General features: G+C 33.8%; 2 protein-coding genes across 3 annotated transcripts in view; one reads left to right on the top strand and one right to left on the bottom strand.

Annotated features, from left to right (window-relative positions):
* Positions 1 to 19,583, bottom strand: part of LOC128875281 (organic cation transporter protein) — a 30,484-nt gene extending 10,901 nt beyond the window's left edge. The window contains exon 1 of one of the 2 annotated variants that reach the window (XM_054120738.1): positions 16,591 to 19,583. The gene's annotated coding sequence lies outside the window, so the exon portion shown is untranslated. Of the gene's footprint in view, positions 1 to 9,293; positions 9,467 to 16,590 lie in introns of those variants that run through there. The other variant, XM_054120739.1, reaches the window with a different exon arrangement.
* Positions 1 to 21,519, top strand: part of LOC128875276 (aminopeptidase N) — an 80,285-nt gene that overhangs the window by 19,603 nt on the left and 39,163 nt on the right. The gene's annotated exons all lie outside the window — the stretch shown is intronic.

The raw sequence follows: 21,519 nt of genomic DNA, 5'->3' as shown, positions 1-21,519 counted from the left end.
TGAATTATTAACGAAAAACCATCGACCAATCACAGCGCCCAAGTAGCGCGCGCTCAGTCGCGAGTATCTTGGTTCGAGCGCGTGCTACTTGGGCGCTGTGATTGGTCGATGGTTTTTCGTTAATAATTCAAAAACGAAGCACCATCCGACATTTGTGCAAAGGAAATTGTGGTTCAGAATCGTCTCAGCTACCCCCCATTTCCGGTTTTGACACTAATTCTGGGACACCCTGTATTACGCAATTTCAAATACATTTTGGATTATGTTTGCGTGCCTTGATACACTGCGACAGCTACAGAACATTGTATAAAATCGTAATTAAACGATCTCCTTTTTATTTATCGTGCGTTATCTATTTGATCTATGTATATCACTAAACCAATTAATTAGGAAAGTTAGGAATTTTTTCTTTGATATTCGTTAACAATTTCGATGCCACCTTTTTGCGAGGTCAGTTTACGTAAAGCTATTGTATCAAGATCGTTTTATAATGTCAGTGGCCTTGTTTCCTACTTTAGTTAAGACCTTCGGTCGTGAAACTCGTGTTGCAATTATCAGTCATAAAGAAAAATGTACCTTGTTCCTTCTAGAATAAGTTGGATTCTCGAACTAACAAAGTTAAGAATTCCTTCTTCGGCATCTATCCAACAATTTCGATGTTACTAATTATTCTACAAAATAATTTCTTTCTCTTTCCTCCTGTTTTCTTTTCAATTCATTCATTCTATTATGTGTACAAGCAGTCACCTTTGCAATTTCAAGAATCTCGATGACCTGAATTAATTGGGGCACAGTATGGTTCGTGTAAGGGAATGTTCAGATAATGGATTAAGATTTATTACGAAACAGTAGTGGTAGTGTTAAATGGGAGTTTGCAATTTAATTGAATCCTATGAATTATTCACTTCCTGAAGATGAAGAAATGTGACGGTAATTAAACATTCGTAGAAATAGATAAATAGTGGCTTGTGTTTTTAACGGGGATTATTAGATCACGCATTTTATCCATTCACGGTGTGCCCTAGAATGGAAATCTTATACAGAATACATTTTACAAATTCATATTGTTATATTAATATTTCATTCTGCATAAATGTTCTGTATACACCAAGCATACAATTTCCCATATTTGCATTCATCACATATGATAAAATCCCCTAACTAGTGATTACCAACATTTATTTCTTCTTTTGTTATTATAAACTAACTTTTAAAAACAATCACCAAGCATATATTTTCCATATTTGCATTCATCACATATCCTAAAATCCCCTAACTAGTGATTACTAATATTTATTTCTTTTCTTCTCATAATAAACTAACTTTTAAAGCCAATCACCAGCAGTAATATATATTTCATATAAATTGGTAAACTTCTTTTCACAATATGCACAAGAATTGAAATACGTAGGGAAAAAAGGGAAAGCGGAAAACAACTGTTAGTACCTGTTAGTAATTTTTTTATTGTTGAAGGAAAAATAATTTTTTACCTTAATTGCTATCACAATTGTCTAAAAAATATTAATTAACATACCTTATACGAAGAAAACTAATCAAGATGACCGATACGAAAGAAACGTTCTTTGAAAACAAATTTCACATAAGTCACACATGCCACACAGTGTACAAATGCTTATCGAAGTTTATATTTACAGCAATTAAAAATGCAATTCAACAGCCACGTTTACAAACACCATTTTCGTTCTCCCAGGCTCAAATATCGTTATTTCGAGGGATCAAATAGCTCGATGTTAAGTAAATGTTTGTTAATCGTTAATTTATAACGGTAAGCAAAAGTATTCGGGAATAAATGTAAATAAAAATAATTACAACCAAAGGTATACTCGTTCTTGCAAATAACGTTCTCATTAAAATTTTAAATATCGAATGTAATTGGCAGCGTTTAAATTACTTCTTGCCGATTATACAAATAATATTCCTATTCGAATAAATAATTTTCCGATAGCGATTATTTTCGATTAAACACAACCTGCGTAAACGTTTCTTAATCCCTTTTGAAGATTTAAAGGGAAACAGTATGACCGAATACTATTAATACATTCCACTAGAGGCACATATTTTCTCATGCATGAAATTTAATGAACCGATATCGTTTAATTAATGCATTGGTGTCAGCTATAAGTGTTCAGTCCACTTCGTTTACTCAATCACAGAATTTTGTGATATTGGCTGCAGTTAAAGTATTACTGTGATCAAAGTAGTTGTCTTAATTTGTAAACTAGTTGTACAATTAATCTGTCATATTAGAGAACATGTTAATGTAATTGCACTTAGTGTTAGACACATGAATAGATTGACATTGCTGGCATATTATCATTGATTTTATCAATTTTATTTGCAAATCATTACGTTTAGATGTTTGTATATGTGTAGGATGTTGAATGAGAAATCTGATTGAAAGAAGATAAGAAAAGACAGATTGGAAAATGCAAGAACGACGAGCAACTGCACTCTAATAGTTCCAAATGTTTACTGTACTTATAAGGTACTTGCTACGCCCTCGGTTTCACCCGCATGGAATACTATTCTTATTCACGTACGTGGAATAATTGCTGCTGTGTGTTGTGTAAGTATGTAGTTAGGTATGTCGTAATAGATGAACGCATTTAACTGGGTTAGGGTAGAGATAAATTTTTATATGTAAATGTTAACGGTGAAGTCGGTCGTGTGATGAATGACCTATAATTCATTACTTTGTGAATTATTTTCATTTTTCATTTTTCATTCTCTTAAACTATGCGATCAAATAACATGCTGTGAAGAGCAAATATTATCTTCATGAAATTTCTCAGATGACAAAATGATTCCTTTTTATAAAAATTAATATATTACACCTAATAAATACCCTTAAAGTTCACCTTATAATTTTCAATTCATTTTTAACATAAAAAACGTTATTGTGCTTTAAATATAAAAGCTAGGTACATTGTGTCGCTGACTTTTTTTAGATCTATTGATAACCAATATGTTTATATTACATTATTTTCATGTACGCTGACCAACTATTTGATGAAGTAGCCAAACAAAGCTTTTCTCCCGACTTGATTTACAAATTTTGAGATTTCAAATTGAGAACGTATTCTTATCGAAATAAAACATAGTTGTAACTATGTCACTCAGGGATAGTGTAGTTTTCTATTACTGAAAAAATTCTTAAAATCGATTCAGTAGTTCCAGAGATTACCCACTCCATAGAAGCAAATTTTACCTCTTTATATGCACATCTGTACTAATATTAACATATAAAGAGGTAAAGTTTATTACTAATAGAGCTGTCGGAAAGACCGAACATTCAAGCGGCTTTCAAGCCGAGTCAAACCGGGACCCGATTTCCGAGCCGAGTCGAGTACTTGAAAAAACCGAGTAGCTTGAAAGATTCAAGCTACACGAAAGAAACCAAGTAACTTGAATTTTTCAAGCTACCCGAATAGAATCGAGCGGTCCGAAAAAACCAAGCGGCCCGAAAGAACCGGGCAACTCGAATGGTTTCAAGCTTTTCCGAGTACACGTGTTAGTCCACCGCCGAGCAACTATGGTATCATAAAATGGATGTAGCAAACTAGACCCAAAGAAGGTCGACGATCATTTTCCGTATTTCTTATCGGATCTTAACGGATGTATTACCAATCGATTCCTTATGTTATCCCGATGAAAATGGTACCAGACACGATACAATTCGAATTATTTAGAAAGAAATTATACGGAAAAAATGATTTGCACGCTTTTTGTCTATCTTCGTTAAAAATAGTCCGATTTACATAGTGTTTAGTAGCGTTTTCATCAGAAAAACGTAAGGAATCCATCGGCGTTACTCCCGTAATAATACGATGCATATGAAGTGAAATCGGGTGATTACTGAAAGCCATAAACCAAGGGTTGAACCATCCAAAGCGCACGTGTGCCAACTTTAACCCACGACGGACCTCAAAGAGGCCGAGCATTAAAGTGTGAAATGTTTGTCATGATATGTTCACTTTTTGTTGTGTTTTATAAAAGTTAAAGAAATAAATTGCACTACTGAATTCCTGATGTTATACTGATGAAAATGGTACCAAACACGATATAATATCGATTAATTTTAATTATTAACAAGACAAGCGTAGATTTGGAAAAAGATTTTTCTATAATTATTCGTGTAATATAAATTCTACAGACCACGCTGTTACACATCAGAAAAATCTTTTTCCAATTCTACGCTTGTCTTCTTAATAATTAAAATTAATCGATATTATATCGTGTTTGACTCGGCTTGAAAGCCGCTTGAATGTTTGGTCTTTCCGATAGCTCTATTAGTATCAAACTTTACCTCTTTATATGTTAATATTAGTATAGATGTGCATATAAAGAGGTAAAATTTGCTTCTATGGAGTAGGTAATCTCCGGAACTACTGAATCGATTTTAAGAATTTTTTCGGTACTAGAAAACTACACTATCCCTGAGTAACATAGGTTGTTTTATTTTGATAAAAATACGTGTTTAATTTGAAATCTCAAAATTTGTAAACCAAGACGGAAGAAAAGCTTTTTATATGTTAATATTAGTATAGGTGTAGATATATTGATTATGGGTAAAATATTTCCTTAATTTTGCGCTGTTTGCAGTGATTGTAAATAGTACAATTTATTTAATTCTCCTCATATATACTTCTCAATTCTTAATTTGTCTTATTTTCCTTCTTATCAACGTAATGGTTATTAGGTTCAGGCACATATTCATAGATGCATATTCAGAGGTTGAATTAATTAATAAATGTAATTAACATTTTGACTATGGATGACGCACACATGTTTCATTGAGATTTGCATATGAACATGTTTAAAAATAAATTTATAACACAGTATAAATCGTTCAAAAATGCCATACTTGATGTTTTAAATTAAAAATATGGTGTATGTTTCAAGTTTTATGCACTAAAGGAAAAATACTAACTTTTATAATGTGTTAGAATATGTAACTAATGTCACCTTATGAAGAATACTAAATTTTCATTTTCTAAACATTTGAAAATCACTGATAATCGCATATTGACACGCTGACTGCCAAAACAAGACTGCTAACTTTTGTAAATTTTTGTATGACACTGCAATTTTGTTGTGAGTTGATTGGAAACTACAAAACTTAATATTTTTTACAGTATTCATTATTTCAACCTTATCAGTATTCACGAATCTTATCCCGATTTATTTTCTTTAACATCGTATCTGTGAAATAAATTTTGTTAATTTCTAGTGAAAAATCCTATCATCTATACATGGGTGACGTGGCAGTCATCGCATTAAAAAGTCTACACTATCCCTTCCCTCAAAAATTCCTTGAAAATTTCTAGTTATTGAAACAGTTGCAATTGCAACAGTCCAACGCGACGCGTTTAAAGGAAAAGACGCGAAAACTCGTCTCGAAGCCAGACTATCAATTACCACGTATAATTAATAGACTGCGGATCTTTAGGCAAAACAAAATCTTTGTAAACGTACCTATACAATTTTAACCTAAATAAGAATTTATTCTACTCTGCAATAAATTCTACCTTCAATACATTTTGTAATTTCTTGCACACTCAAATTTCCTATAAATGTATAAAAATCCGCAGTCTAATAATTCAAGTACACCCAGTACAAAGAAGTTCAAGCAATACCGCCCCGTCTATCACAGTCGACCGTCCAGATGCGCGTTAAAAATAATCCCTACATGAGGTAAGTTATATTCGAGCAAATGTCAGCATACGAAAAACATTGATTGTTCGTCGCAAAATATTCCACGAATCACTGGGCACGTTTAAACGGTGGATCGAAAATGCTCGTACCTCAGAAGATCCGTGCGTTTTCTCAACTTACGCGCTTCCGAATAACCGGTTCCAAAGCGTCCGAATTTTCAGCAGCTATTTTTACGTACCCCGTGCAACGAGGTTTTCGTCAACTGGTCCCGTTCGTTCCACGAGTGTGTACACGCGATTTGCACTCCGACGAGCGACGGTTGCGAATTTCAATCAGTCGTGTTGTTCGTTAACTTTCACACGGTATTCCTTTCGACGCGGTGTTGCACGGGGGAATCAGTGTCCGACGTACGTTATGTACCTTATGAGGCTACAGTGAAACCAACGATCAATGCCAATGAACCTTCGTGGTAGAAGTAGAAACGAAATGAGCTGAAGTCGCGCATAATCGCTGTCCTCGTATGAATTATCGTTCTCCGATGTACGATGCACTTGTGTTCACATGTATGTACAGGGTGATTCCAAGAATTGGGACAAGGCGGAAACAATTGATACAGGAAAACGTCGAAGACTATTACGGGGACTCTTTTCTGATTATATAATTTCTTAACACGTTGACGTCACTCATATATGGGGACAGTGTTTTTCACTGAAGAAATAAAAATATTAATTATGGATATTAATCCTTTGCACTCGGATGTCTCTTCTGGGGAGACATCGTAAGTACAGGCAAACTTTATTAGTGATTACACAGGAGAAACTTATGTGTATGATTTCTTGAAGGTTTCTATTCAAATATCACGAAAAATCAAATTAAAACATGTATTAAAATATACACCCTCGTCCAGAAGTATGTGGACACTTCCTTAATAGAAATAAATATCTAATAGAAGTTGCGAATCTATTAATATTAATTGTATCATTTATGTTTCGATATGTTTATGTTGCATTACCGAATTGATTTTTTTTTTTAAATATCACATTAGTAATGATAAAAAACTATAGAGATAATTAGATAATGCTACAATTTCTTTTACCAAATTTGGATACTATTAGGGTGAACAAAATGTTCGTGCGTTTTTTACGTTGTTTCACTATGTGCAATTTTTTGAAGTCATTCAAATTACTTTATATGCAAGTGTTATATATCATTTTGTAGCTTTCAAAAAGCTCATTACGGTATCATTAAGCGTATCGCTATCGGTACATCATTACAGTAAATTACATGCTTTATAAGTTACATTATGTAATACGACATGATTCCTGTTTGTACATTCTGTAACAAAATGGCTTCGAGTGCAAAGGGTTAAGTACCAAAGAAAATTGAATGAAATACTTGAATTTCGATGAAGTTACCATAATAATTATCACGATAAATGTTTGATTATGTAATTTCCAATAATCTGTGAACAATATTTAATCACAGCAGAAATTTTCAAGAGTATTAGTCTGGCAGTCAACGTGTTAATTCGGCGCAATGCGCAGTGTGACGAGTTCATGGACGTTCGGGACAAAATTCATAATTTTTAAACTAATCAATTTTGTTTACATAAGACTAGTGTCAATTACATCATTTATGTTTCGGTATGTTTATGTTGCATTAGCGATCCTTGTCTGTACTAGGTCACTTTTTTGTGATTGGGTTGCAGTGTCGTTATGGGTGTTAGAAAATTAAATTATGAGTATTTATTCGCAATCTTATATGTTGTTCAAATGATAATAATGTTTCTATGCTTGAAAGCGCACAACTTTGTGACGCTATGCCTGAAGACGTTAATCACACTTCGATTAGGAGGAATTTAATTACGTTTCGGTAACCGTAAGCTTTTACGCTGTAGACATTAGGATTAAATTTATCGGAAAGATTAGAAAACAAATTGTGGAATAGATATTAGTTCGGTTAATAAAATGTTTGAAACTTTATTCGGATAAGAAAAACTAGATAAGAGAAATCGTATAAAAATATACAGTGCCACTTACAATCGCACACTCTACGGTTCAATTTTTGCTCGTTAAATGATAAAATCGATAGAAACGAATGCACGCGATATAGAGGCAAATAATCAAAACCATTGAACATTCTTTTCTAATTTATAGGGACACATAGATATATAATATATCTTCATAGTTACGGCGCCATTAATTTCGATACGTTTCAGTTTTCGAGAAATGGATTTCGTTAAATATATATGTAGTTTTCAACTTGTCGTCGCGTAAAGCACTGAACGTGTTTCTTTTTTTCAATATTATGTGACTCTATTTATTAACCGTACTTGTCTCAATTATATTTAACTATGATAATAATAATCGATAATAATAAACGATTAGTGAAAACTGTTCGAAGAACATCAGCGCAGTTAACGATAAGTTCAGCGCATAAAGTTATAAAGTTCCTTTTTATGGTTTCAATTTTCATATTTTATATATTTTAATTACTAAACTGAGTTGATGAGTTAATTACGAAGGTTAGCAATATATTTAATGCATTCTATTGCTTCGTTTCTGTTTTCAATTTTTTCTTAATTATACTGTTAATTAATTAATTAATTAATTTTGTCTCTACGAGAAATGTCAATTTACATGATTTAAGTAAAACATGCACATATTGCGAGAGAAATATAACAAGGATCAATATTTCCCAGTGTCAATGCAAGCTTTATTTTTTAGAACATTTCAATTCCTTCATTTGAATAATTTTCAAATTTACAGTAGTTGCATTAATTACAAACAAAATACAACACTGTTCATAGCTACTTATTCTATGCACGAAATTCATTTCGTATGTATATTTGAATGATAAATTAATTACATGTATGTTTATGTTTTATTCTTATTAAATTAAACTATATACATATACGACGTTTATGCAAAAAGAAGAAGAAGTAATAAAATAAGGAAATATATAAAATAGTGATGATAAAATGGCATCGGCATAAAACTCAATTTGTATCGTTTAATTTGCACAAGCAATAACTGTTTCATTGAAGGTTAAGAATTTTATTTGCATTAAATTTATTAGAATGCAATTGTTTACTAAGATATAATTTCTATAGCCACTAGTCGTATATATTAGGTCTACCGGAAAGTTTTGTCCGTTTTTAGAATAAAACAAAATAATGAATTTCTCATACCTTGAATAAATTTTATTGAATAATATAATTTTTATCATTATTTATGACATCTTGCCAGCGTGATTGTACTTTGTATATCATTTTTAACGAATATTGGCATACTCATTGAAACTTGTAACAGGAACGGACAGAACTTTCCGGTAGACTTAATAATTGTCATAAAAATTCTTCAAATTAACAAATTCATTAAAATTCCCAATTACGATGAAAATTTCTACTTTAACATGATGTTTGCTTGAGAAAAATAAATATTATACTTTTTACGTACCCAAACGTGGAAATGTAGAATTTTGATTTTAATAAATAATTGGTCTCAAGATGAATTACATCCACGTCTCAAAAATAACGATAAACATTGGTTCTCCTTATTTTACAAAACAATTCCATTGATTCGCACGTGAAACCAAAAAGAAAGTTGAATACTCACGGCTTCGGAGAAAGAGTTTAGGCGATTCCTGCTTGTGCTTGCCACTAAATGATAGAGATACAGCTGAGAATACTTCGTTCAATTATCCGTGTCCTCCAAATTTAACTTTGCAATTAATCGACGAAAACGCAAAGGTACAACCGCATCTCGCGACACTGGTCACTTCATTGTTGAACGAGACGCGTTTCATGACTGATGCGTGCCACATGCGAGATAAACTGGAGCACAGCATTAAGAAAGGTATACTGCTCGACCACGTGTAATTGGTCCGTGTGCCGCGCCTTTCGAGTATTTCAAAGATACGAATAACCATTTCTATGATACAATCTACACGTTCCATTATTACAATCTATAATATTCCACTAACACATTCGCAATCAGCGAATTTCACCTTTCTAATACCGAGTACCGACGGAAATAATAAAATTCTGAAGCTGGACATGGCGAGTTTGTATCGTTAGAGCGAAGATAAAAATTGCAAAATATTTTTTGAAATATCAATGTTGTAAATATGTAGTGTATAAGATAAAAAGATTTACATAACTTTTTCATCACCAGGAATAGAATTTGAAGTGACGTGAATTCACGTCAGCGGTCGCGAATGTGTTAAGAGGTTTTATTTTAAATTCCGCGACATTTGTAAATCGTCAAACATATATAAGAATAAAAGCTATACGATTTAGAGGAGGAGACTCGAGTAAAATGGAAATAGAAATCGATTTTGTTGTTGTTGCATAAATAAACGTAGCTATAAAAATCCCAGGTCGAATTTCGACGAAATAACGACTTTACAGTTGCATATCTATCTGCGTCTCAGAGTTACACACATATTACAATTTAAACTTTATCGCGATTTTTTCAGAACTACTTTTCGTATATATATTTAACGCAAAGTGAAAACTGGAAAAATAGAAGTAACGTAAATTAAAAACGTGCTTACATATATCAGACTATACAATTGTTTTAATTTAGATTTACGTCTTATTATAATAAATGCATTAAAATTCAAAGAAAAGGTGTAACTCACGGAGTGTTTATATTTCATACGGTATTTACTTTTAAGCTTTAGATTAAATCGAGTCGTTAGCCTTATCACACATGATAAGAAAAAAAAGTTCAATAATATTCTAACTAAAAATCATGCATATTTTCTAATTATAAAAGATATCTACGCGAATATATTCTATGTTACTGCATTTTTATTAATCTCGTTTTAGTTCATTTAACCTTTACATTACTGGGTTTATTATAAGAAAGTATAAAAGTAATTTGAATATTATTATTTAATTTAATTATTATTTAATTGTATTATAAACTTGTAAATATTTTATAGTATTCAATCATGAATAATTTACGTTAGCATATATAATGCTATACAGAACAACAAGAATATGTATGTACATATATTACCAACTAGGATCAAAATTAATTAGAGTTGAAACGTATAAATAGATTAATTTATTCTACACTTGTTCTGTTAAACAAATAATAAATACATAACTACATAATATTTACCATTAATGTATCAGAGAATTGTGCGTGTTTCACAAAATTATATAAATTTTCTTTGCCACATAGATCATCCATGGTTCTATCGCAAAGCTGTAGGCAAACAGTGAATCCTCCACGAGTAATTGACTAGAAAGGTGCAATTGTGACACACTTCTTCAACGCAGACACCAATGGTTCTTGGAAGAGAAAGTCATTGTCCTGCGTATGCTTATTCGTCGTTTATGCGACAACATAATATGCTAATTTGACGCAGTCGTGGGCTCCACCGAAGCTAGAGCTTATTTGCATTGTTAAACAGATAATGCGTTCAAACTAACTTCTATTTGTCCAATTATCTGCTAGATATTCGTGGAAGAATATGAATCCCCATATTCGACAAACAACTGATAGTCGAATACATAAGTGGTATCCAATCGCTCGCGCTCGCGTAATCGAACAAACATCGATATCGATTTTTTCGAGAATGAAGTCGAGGATTTCCGTTTCCTAAAAACTAAAAATTACAAAAATGAAGAAGTGAAAGTATCGTTAAGTGTTCAAACGATTATATGGTATCAACACGATGATTAGTCACGAGTAAGCCCTCAAGTACTGAATACGAAATTACCTGACCGTCGTGTCGTATGGATTTTGGAGTCTTGTTTCAAGTAATAATGGGAACGACACAAATTTAAACTTTGTTCATGATTTATCTAATTTGATAGATCCAGAAATACACAATTATTCGATATTACTTAATACGCAATATGGAAAAGCAATTCAAGAGTTACAAAATGCTATATATGACATAAAATAATTTAAATACTTTTATTTACTTCAAATATTCGGTGAAAAAGTACACGGGAAGAACGAGGGAAAATTGAAATAAACCTTTGATTCACCCTAATATTATGTACAATACTTGATACGGTATGAGTATAATAATCTTATGAAACTCCTATAATAATAATAAAAGCTCTCATACCAAATATGTAAAATATTTGGCAATATATGAGCAATGTAAAAGCATGAATCAATACAAAATTTATACAAAATAATCCAGCTACTTAATGATGTACATATTTGGGCCAACATCTAACAATAAGGATAACCACGTAGAACACAATCGCTAATAACCAAAGGTTGGTGCGACGTTAAATATGTAAGGAAAGAAAAATACAATCGACATATTCGTTTCTACCGCATGTACAAGTTCCTGAAGAGTAAACTTGCGTTACTGATTAATGAACCTGCACGCATTCAGGCGTGAAATTACCAACATTTTTTCTAATTTTCTCGCCAGAATTACAACCTGCCCGGATATGCTACAATTTCCGATCCACCCTGTATACCTTAATTATGTTTATCTCTCATCGCAGACAAAGTTACAAACCGACAAAGAGAAAAGTAGTAAAGTGTTCGAATATTAAATTAACTCTGTATCTTTGAAGATTCAGATTCGTACAAGTCGAGTTAAACTTTTAGCGATCGCGATGGTGATACGTCAACAGTGAGTCGATACCCATCTCATGTGAGTAACGTAGGAAACAGAACGATTATTATGCCGGCCTGGCAGGCAATCTTGTAAGAACCGTAAGACGATTCATGTATCGACATTCCAGGATAGTTGCCAAGCAGGAAATATTTTTAAAAGGGGTGTAGACGACGATGCCGAATTGCTCGACGATGGAAAAAATCTATTGAACGGTACACGAGTCTCGAGAGTATAGGTACAGCCGCATTAGCAGTCTTTTTCTCATTACCAGTTTGCGGCGTCTTTTTCACTCATTTCTCTTGTTCCCCATCTCTGTTGACGTTTCGCAAAACACGTGTATTAATGGTTATTTTCGCGTATGCGCATATTCCACATGATTTCTCGTTGGATTAAATGTTGAATACAAGACTTTTTTTCGTTTTGGAAAGATTGGAGATTGCGTTGATTCCGCAATTGAGGCAAGGAATTTTGTAGTCTTATAGAATTTTGCGATTATATTTTATTTTGACATTGGTGCTCTACGTTCTTTATTTTCACGTTCTTGTAAACAACTGGTATTTCTTAGGTGAACTTTTTATAGAGTTTAAGTTTCAATGACATGGAATTACGAATTTGTGAAATTGTAGGATTGAGAGATTGTAGAAAGGTACAATTGTGATAACAAAGAAATCGCGACATTGGAGGAATGGGAAATTGCGGGATGATGGGATTGTGAGATAGTTAAATTGTGGGATGGAGGGATAATGTGAACGTTGTTTTGTGAGATTGTGGGATTTTGGGAATCGTGGAATTGTTAGATTGTGGAATCATAGGATTGCGAGATCGCGAGTTTGGAAGATTATGAGATTGCGAAACTGTGAACTTGTAGAATTGTGATATTGCAATATGTAAAATTTCATAACATAGTTAAATTGTGGGACTGTAAGATGGCGTGAACGTGGTTTTGTGAAATTGTGGGTTTTTGGGAATCGTGGAATTGTTAGATTGTGGGATCATAAGATTTTGAGATCGTGAGTTTGGAAGATTTTTAGATTGCGAAGCTGTGACTTTTTAGAATTGTGATACTGTAACGTGTTAAATTTTATATATTTAACTCAGTCGACGATATGCAAAACATGTATTGTAATTGTTATTTTCTCATATGTGCGTTTTCCTCCTGATTTATAGTTGGATAAGGTGTTGAATAGATGATTTTTTTCGTTTCTCAAGGTACAGCAATTCGTTTTAATTAAGCTTGAAGGTTTGAAGGGAATGGTATGTGTACCGGCTGATAGGCTTGTGTATTTACTTTGAATTGTGACCGGATGAGAATTCGTTTCGGACGGTGCTTACAAAGGAGTTAATAAACTGTAATTGATCATAATTGATAACTCGGTTAGACTGCGTCTCGACGCTGCAATATATAGGTTACTTTGCTAAACAGTTTGGACTAGTTTCACATTAGTACGCAAAATCCACTTAATTATTTAATCCATGTTTATCGTGAAATTTCATTGCAGCGCGTGGCAGTCATTACACACAATGAAATACGGTGGTTCCAGAAAGTATCGGCACTCCCTCTTTTCCTGGAATATCTTTGCACTCTGAAGCGATATTTCAATTCGAAATACGTTTTTGGTGCCTTTTACGAGACAGAAGTTGTACATTTTTACGGAACTTTGAATGATTTAGTATAAGGAAGTTACAAAGAAGAAATGAAAATTCCTCAGCCATGAAAATAATGGCATACTTACAATTTGAACAGTAGGATTGTATTTTGCTCGTTTCATGAATTTAGTTTTTGGTTGGAATTGGTAAAGTAATCATGTCTAGCAAAAAGAACGAGTTATGAGTGTTTGGACGGAATGAATTGTTTCTGTATATGTAATTTTAATTCATAAATTAATCATATCTCTGTATATAATTTTCTTTATAAATTAACTATATATCTATACAGAGTTTACCCGTTAAATTGTGCCACCATTTATTAGGTATTCCTGGTAGTGCAATTAAAAAATGTTTTAGACAAAATTTTATCGGTTCTTGGTGAGTTATATGTTCGCATATTTCCAAACCTGAAAAAATGCTTTTTACGTAAAAATGTAAAGGTCACCTTGACTTTTTAGAATGCTTTAATAAAAATTATTTCTTACAAAATAAATCAGGTTACATCAGACGTTCGAATTGCGATTCATCTTCTACGATACAGAGCTCCGCTCTTTGTATTACAGTTTTCGTTATCGCCATAATTAGTGTCAATGTTTGGCGTGGCATTTTAATTACCATCTGACGTAACCTGACTTACTTTGTAAGAAATAATTTGTCATTAAAATTACGTTTCCACAAAATTTTCGAGTTCAAGGTCATTTCAATGTCGCGTCGTAGTATAATACACCATTGAATTCGTCTCGACATCAGCATCGACTCTATGACGTCCAAAACAGATGGTGCCATTTAAGAAAGTCGAAGTGGCCTTTAGATTTTTACGTAAAAAGCATGTTTTCAGAATCAGATATATGCGAACATGTAGCTTATCAAGATCTGATAAACTTTTGTCTAAAACATTTTTTAATTGCACTGCCGGGAATACCTAAAAAATGATGATATAATTTAACGGGTATACCCTGTATAGTTTTAATTAAAGTTACTCACTGTACATACATATGTTACCAATGAAACTACACTTTTACATTACTGCTACTACTTTGATCAATTTACAATTTAGAAGATAACGTGTAAACGCAAATGCAATCACAAGCGTATGATATATAGTTACTCGCTGCGCATATGTGTATTACAAAGTTTCGCGTTTCCATTACTGCTACTACTTTGATCAGTTTACAATTTAGAAGGTAACGTGTAAACGCAAATGCAATCACAAGCATATGATATATAGTTACTCGCTGCACATATGTGTATCACAAACAAAGTTTCTATTACTGCTATTATTTTGATGAGTTTGTACTAAAACGCAACGGTTCAATTTACACAAATGCAGACGCGAGCATACCAGCCCAGAAACATTGATACGACGCCACGTACGTAGCTCAGGGTGTGATAATACCGTGCACCGTACCGTGTGTACATATTCGCAATCGATGTTGCAAACTCGTAACTTGTTCGCGAACGAACGAACGGAAAGTTAGATTGGTCGTAAAATCCAAGGTGCCAACGAGGAGACCGTGTCTGATGACATGGGAGGCTGTAACGGGCCAGAGGGCAGGTAGGGCGAGCACCTTTTTCTCATCAAGAATACGAATGGATGCGACATTAACGAGATCGACTGCCTTAACGAAAACCGATCGGAGGAATATTGGATTTTTAAGCGAGACCTAACCCAGACCTCCCGCGGACGGTGATTCGAATCGAGGTGATCCAATATACTTAAATGGATTTCGAGACTCTTGCACCGCGAAAGCATGGAATATCGTGTGTCATTCCATCGGGCCTCTATTCAGTGTACCAGAACCGAGACTGTGAATATTAAAAAAAAAAAAGAGTAAAACCGAGGGAACGAAGATCATTGACAAGTTCGCTAGACCGTTATAGTATACTACCTTTAGTAATCTACTCTATGGTATTAAACTTTAATCTTTGCATACGATTCTGTCATTGTTCGACGAGTCTGCTTTTCGGTGATACTATCCAGAAGTTTGTCAACTTTGAGGTCATCGATTTCGTTGCTACCTTAAAGAACGATTTCATGTTCCCTGGGCATTGTAAAATTGTGGAATTGAAAGATTAAAACACTGTGACATTGTGCAACTGTGGGATTTGCTAGTTGTGACCAGTGGCCTCGGTGCAGTCGTTAAAATATTAATATTCGATAGACGCTACACGTCAAATTAATCTTGTGTGACTAGTGGAAGCACTCAAGTTCCTTGAATAGTGGATTCGTTACTTACCAATCTTTACAAACAAAGGTCGGTGCAGGCCTTGTAAACAATGCAAAGATCCAATATACTTAAATGGATTTTAAGACTCCTGCACCGCGAAAGCGGTACCGTGTGTCATTTTATGACCGTGTGAGCCTTCTGTTTAGTGTTTGGGGAACCGAAAGAGATATTAAACAAAGAGAAAAGCCGAAGAAACGAACATTTCTGTCATGTTTACTTTCTATACTTCTCACACTAGTCTACTTTGTAGTATCGAACTCTGGCTTTGCTATTTTATCACTCGTCGAGCGTATTTTCCCGTGATATTATCCATTTCTAGATTGGTTCGAGGTTCGCCAGGCAAGAGTGATGGAACGTGTTTGTGTTCTGATTTGTGACGAGTGGTACCTGCTAGTATTTCCGAAGTGGTAGTTAGAGTGAAAATTAGTGTACTCACCATAGGTGCGGTTATTGAATTTGGATACTCGAGATGGAAAAATGGCGGTGGTCGAAGCGGCGGATGATCGACAACCGAAAGTATGGCAACCGTCTGCGAACGTTTCGGACTCTTCGATGCGCTCTGGCGAACGAGTCGTGTACTTCTTATTGGTAGGAGATAATGAAGACATGGCGCTACTAAATAAAAATTCTCTGACGGATAGAGCCGCAGCGGTGCGAGATATTTTTAAGCAAATTTATGACTGATCAGCTCTTGTTAGTGGTTAACGTATCTGTGTTTGTAGCTGTCATCCAGCTATCGTTATTTATACTTGTGCACGTTATCATACGAAGCGTTGGATGAACTGATAGATTCGTAAATAGCTGGGAGCCTGATCGTTTACCTACGTGCACTAGACGGGAAGCTAATGCAAGCGAAGTCGTCCAATCGAATTGATCACATGAATAATATATAAGCTATAGTGTATAATACATGTGATGAAATGAATGCTGCCGATAATACAGACTAGTGTTTGTCAAGCTGTGATCCGCGAGCTATCGGATGAATCGGGAAAGAGGATTACGTCACAGTACCTTTCGACACATCGTGGTCAAAGTTACTTGGCAGAATTAGAAACGGAAACAAAAATGATCAGAAAACGAGTTTGCACAATAAAACAAAATGACAAGAATAAAAAATCGGCGATAAATATTGAATAATCGAAGATGAAAAACAGAGGTTTTATTAAATCTTTTCCTTCTGAGAGGAGATAGAGAATTTATTCAACTTCTTTGTCTACAAGTTTTTATTTTAGGAGATGCATAGGTTTACATTGAGATATTTGCAATTAATACAGTTATAGATCAATATCCTCCACTCATCGTCAGTATTATCATTATTAATGTGCACAAAAACATTTCACTTTGAAGTTAGCTTCTTCCGAATACGTTACTATTTAATTTAAAGTATTGATATTGAAAGACATGAAATGAAGAAGTTATTTACTTTCTAACTCCTATCATTATGATTCTACAATTACCAGTGTAAAAATGTGAAATATTAATTATTAAGGCACCAATTAATTGTAATTATGTTTTTGGAATAATTTAATCTCAAACTTCTTTTATTTGGTACGAGATATTTTCGTAACTATAAATATCTGTCGTATCGTTGATACGTCACGTTAAATTAATTGGACGTTAGACGTCATGAAATGTGATTAAGTTAAAACAAAAGAAATGTTGAAAGCTTATCGTAACAATTTATAGTACTATTTTTAAAATTTATATTATTATTTTAATTTATATTACTTCGAGATTGAACCAAATAAACCGTACTTTTATGTAAACGAAAACGATTACAACCTGTAGATAATTAATAATTAAATAGCACAAGCGTAGCATGTCCATGCGACGAAATTGCACGATCGTTAGGAAGATTAGAACTCTTGGCCTTCGAAAACCATAGAAACGCTCTGTGAAATTATTAAGTGTTCTAATTAATCTTTCCTTTTTTTGAGAGCAAATAATTTTTGGTATCAAAAACACTTATTTTCGGAAATAACTTATCCTCTTCAGACAAATGTAATTGATTTAAATATTTAGCCAGTGATAACGGCAGCGGGCTGTGTGTCGATGACCCAGCCAAACGTGAAAAATAGATAAGAGGTCAAATGGGTAATTCTCGGTACCGACCCGCACTTCACATCCAAGTTCCTAATATAGTATATGGCTCGGAGGGTGCTTATGGCCATTACATGTAACGGTAAGAAGGATCTTATCGCAAAGGAGGAGCAGAAATGTCAAATATAGCGGTAGGAACTGAATGTACATATGCTATGAAAGTGACCATTTATAAGATTCAGAATTTGTAGACACTCTTTCAATGACACTTTGAGTTTGCATGTTTGCAATAAGAAATCCTCTATTATTGTAACAAGCACTCGAAGCACTTGCAGTCTTTTCGTATACTTTGGTAATGATCGTTCTGTGTAAAATTTAACACATTGATAACAACACCAGTAGATCTGTATTGAAGAGCTAGAGAATGCCTTTGGATTGAATTCAACATCGATTAGAACGTTTGAAACAAGTTTTCTCTTTCTTGTTTCGTGGATTTCGTATTGTACAAAATAAAGATGAGTAATTCACAAGTACTGTTATCATTTACAAGAAATATTTTTGTTTATATTGTAATCGGTGTGGTGAACTTTGGCGAAGTATAAGAGGAAGAAAAGGAGGAAGTCGAAGAGGCTTAGTTTGAGAATCGAGTTATCGCGTGTTATTCATTCAATCTCCAAGGAGGTAGCTCTCGTTATCCGATTATGCGATTTACTTTTACGAGCACACGTACTACAGGGAAGTAGCGTAAGTTGGGAGAGGGACGTGACACAAACGCAAGTGGATAATGACAGCGGTGGATATGGTTGGTTTATCAGTTATTCAGCGAACCGAGTGTCAGCGTGACAGATAACTGACCTTCCTTACCCAATTCTCGTATAACCAAAGGCTTGGCCAAACCTTTAAGGGACCTTTCTGATGAAAATTCATGGAAACACAGGTGGTCTAGTGAATTTTTTTCAAAAAAGATAAAAAAGGATACAACATATGGTCACTTTTGTGGCATCCAGGCACACATTATTCAAGTAATAGGTTGACTCATAATTATCCGACCTTCATAAAACAGAGACCTCGATAATATCGACGTGACTATTTCCCTATGATAATAAGGCAAAGAAAATGTATTGGGTTGTCCGGAAAGTCCATGCCGATTTTTGGTAGATGGTAAAGGTCTGAATGTATCGAAGTAGTTGAAAACAAATAACATGCATACATCTCTTAAAGGGTGAAAAGGTTGTGGAACAAAATGGCACCTATGTAATTCAATAAATATATATTAAAATTCAAACGTGTTTTTGAATGTTTCTTAGAAATTGCCACGAACTTTCTGGACAACCTAATATTTTCATTTATTACACTGATGATTAGAAAAAGAAGTCCAATAACATTACAACTGAAAATCATGTATACTTTCTAATTGTAAAAAATATCTACATGTATATGTTATACGTTACGGCATTTTTATAAACCTCCTTTAGTTCATTTAACTTTTATATTAATTGGATTATTATAAGAAAGTATAAAAGTAATTTGAATACTGTATTATAAACTTGTAAATATTTTATAGTATTCAATCATGAATAATTTACGTTAGCAGATATAATGCTATACAGAACAACTAGAATATGTGTGTACATATATTACCAACTAGGATCAAAATTAATTACAGTTGAAACGTATAAATAGATTAATTTAAACTCCACTTGTTCTGTTAAACGAACGATAAATACATAACTACATAATATTTACTATTAATGTATGAGAGAATTGTCTGTTTCACAAAATATATCAATTTTCCATACAACATAGATCGTTCCCTACCCAATTCTCGTATGAGCACAGGCTTGGCCAAACCTTTGAGGTACCTTTCTCACTAAAATTCTTCGAAACACAGGTGGTCTAGCGAATTTTTTCTTGAAAAGAGAAAAAAAGAGGATACAACAAATTTTGTGACATTCAGTCACACATTATTCAAGTAATAGGTTGACTCATAATTATTTGACATTTTGCTGTAATGCTTTACGTGTCGTAATCGATATCGCGTCAACAGGATGTTGGCAATTTTTGCACACTTCTTCATTCGAAGTTCGGTACGGTAAATATTGTTTCTAATTACGGTATGGACGTGGCTGCTACCACGAACTTCTGCACGGAGAATGTAAAACAAGCAGCTAGAGCAACTTACAGCGATATTAACAGCGGCTTTTATTGCTTCTTTCATCAGTCACGAGATACTCGGTATTAACGGTGCCTTTGCTTCGTTTCTTATTGCCGCGTATTTTCTCGAATCAACGACTTCTGTGGGAAAAGTATAAAACAAAGCACGATAGAAAATAAAAGCAAATGCGATTTAACTGTTAGATTTCTTGATCTCATCAATTATTCGCGGCTACGTATCATGCGAGTAGTCTTAACCTTCTATCGCGTGAATTTTATTTTACTTGTTTCTTTCAAACAAGAAATTATTTCTTGGCTATTTTTGTGTGGTCATGAATGAACCCCTTGACGCACAATGACGAATTAGGGTCGTCTATTTATTTCATGTGGCGGTGTAGACTTTGACGAGTCTGACTCGTCGAAAGCTGTTTTTAGCGGGTGTTGTGCAGTATATAAGTAAACAATTATACAGGGTATTTCACCTAACTTGACCACCTTAAATATATCGCTTATTCTGTACGATAGAAAAAATGTCAGAGGGAGAAAATATTCTTTTTGAAGGTGCAAAATACGGCGATGGGCCGAATTTTTTTCTATAGGTCATTTATTTCTCGAGATTTCAAGGTCATCGTATTTTTTTCTAACGGGACTGGATATTTTCACTACAACAGTCTTATAGCTTATAAAAAAATGAATCCAACGAGGTGCAATGTGTTGATCTTCGTCTGACCTTTAGCCAAGAAATTATGAAATGTTTATCAGTACCTTCAGTACGTGTTCGAGGACGGTAAATGAAGAAATATCAATTTCATTGAAACAGTCTTAAGTTACATTTTTATTTTAGAAGGTTTCAAAAATGTGCACCATGTATCTGGATACATTTTTGGAGGCGGTAAATAAATTCTTGCTGTACATTGTTCTACAGTAATCGATCTACATTCGTGTAGAACCCTTTGTCGCGTGTTTCGATCAACTTTTGGTTCAATTTGATACATACTATACTTACTAGTTGCTGTATTTTTGTTATGCAGTCGTGCCTATTAATCATCTGTGGGCCAAACTTTTTTTCTGCAGACAACTTGCAAGGTATTTACTTCGATAGTTAAAGTTGATGGTGCTGGCAACAGTAATCGATATTGTTAATGGTTATCGGAGACATTATATTTCGCAA

The sequence above is a fragment of the Hylaeus volcanicus genome, chromosome 4 (genome assembly GCF_026283585.1).
Source record: "Hylaeus volcanicus isolate JK05 chromosome 4, UHH_iyHylVolc1.0_haploid, whole genome shotgun sequence".
In the NCBI taxonomy this organism is placed as follows: Eukaryota; Metazoa; Arthropoda; class Insecta; order Hymenoptera; family Colletidae; genus Hylaeus; species Hylaeus volcanicus.
Note: the sequence above shows the minus strand (reverse complement) of the source record. Positions and strands in the feature narration are given on the sequence as shown.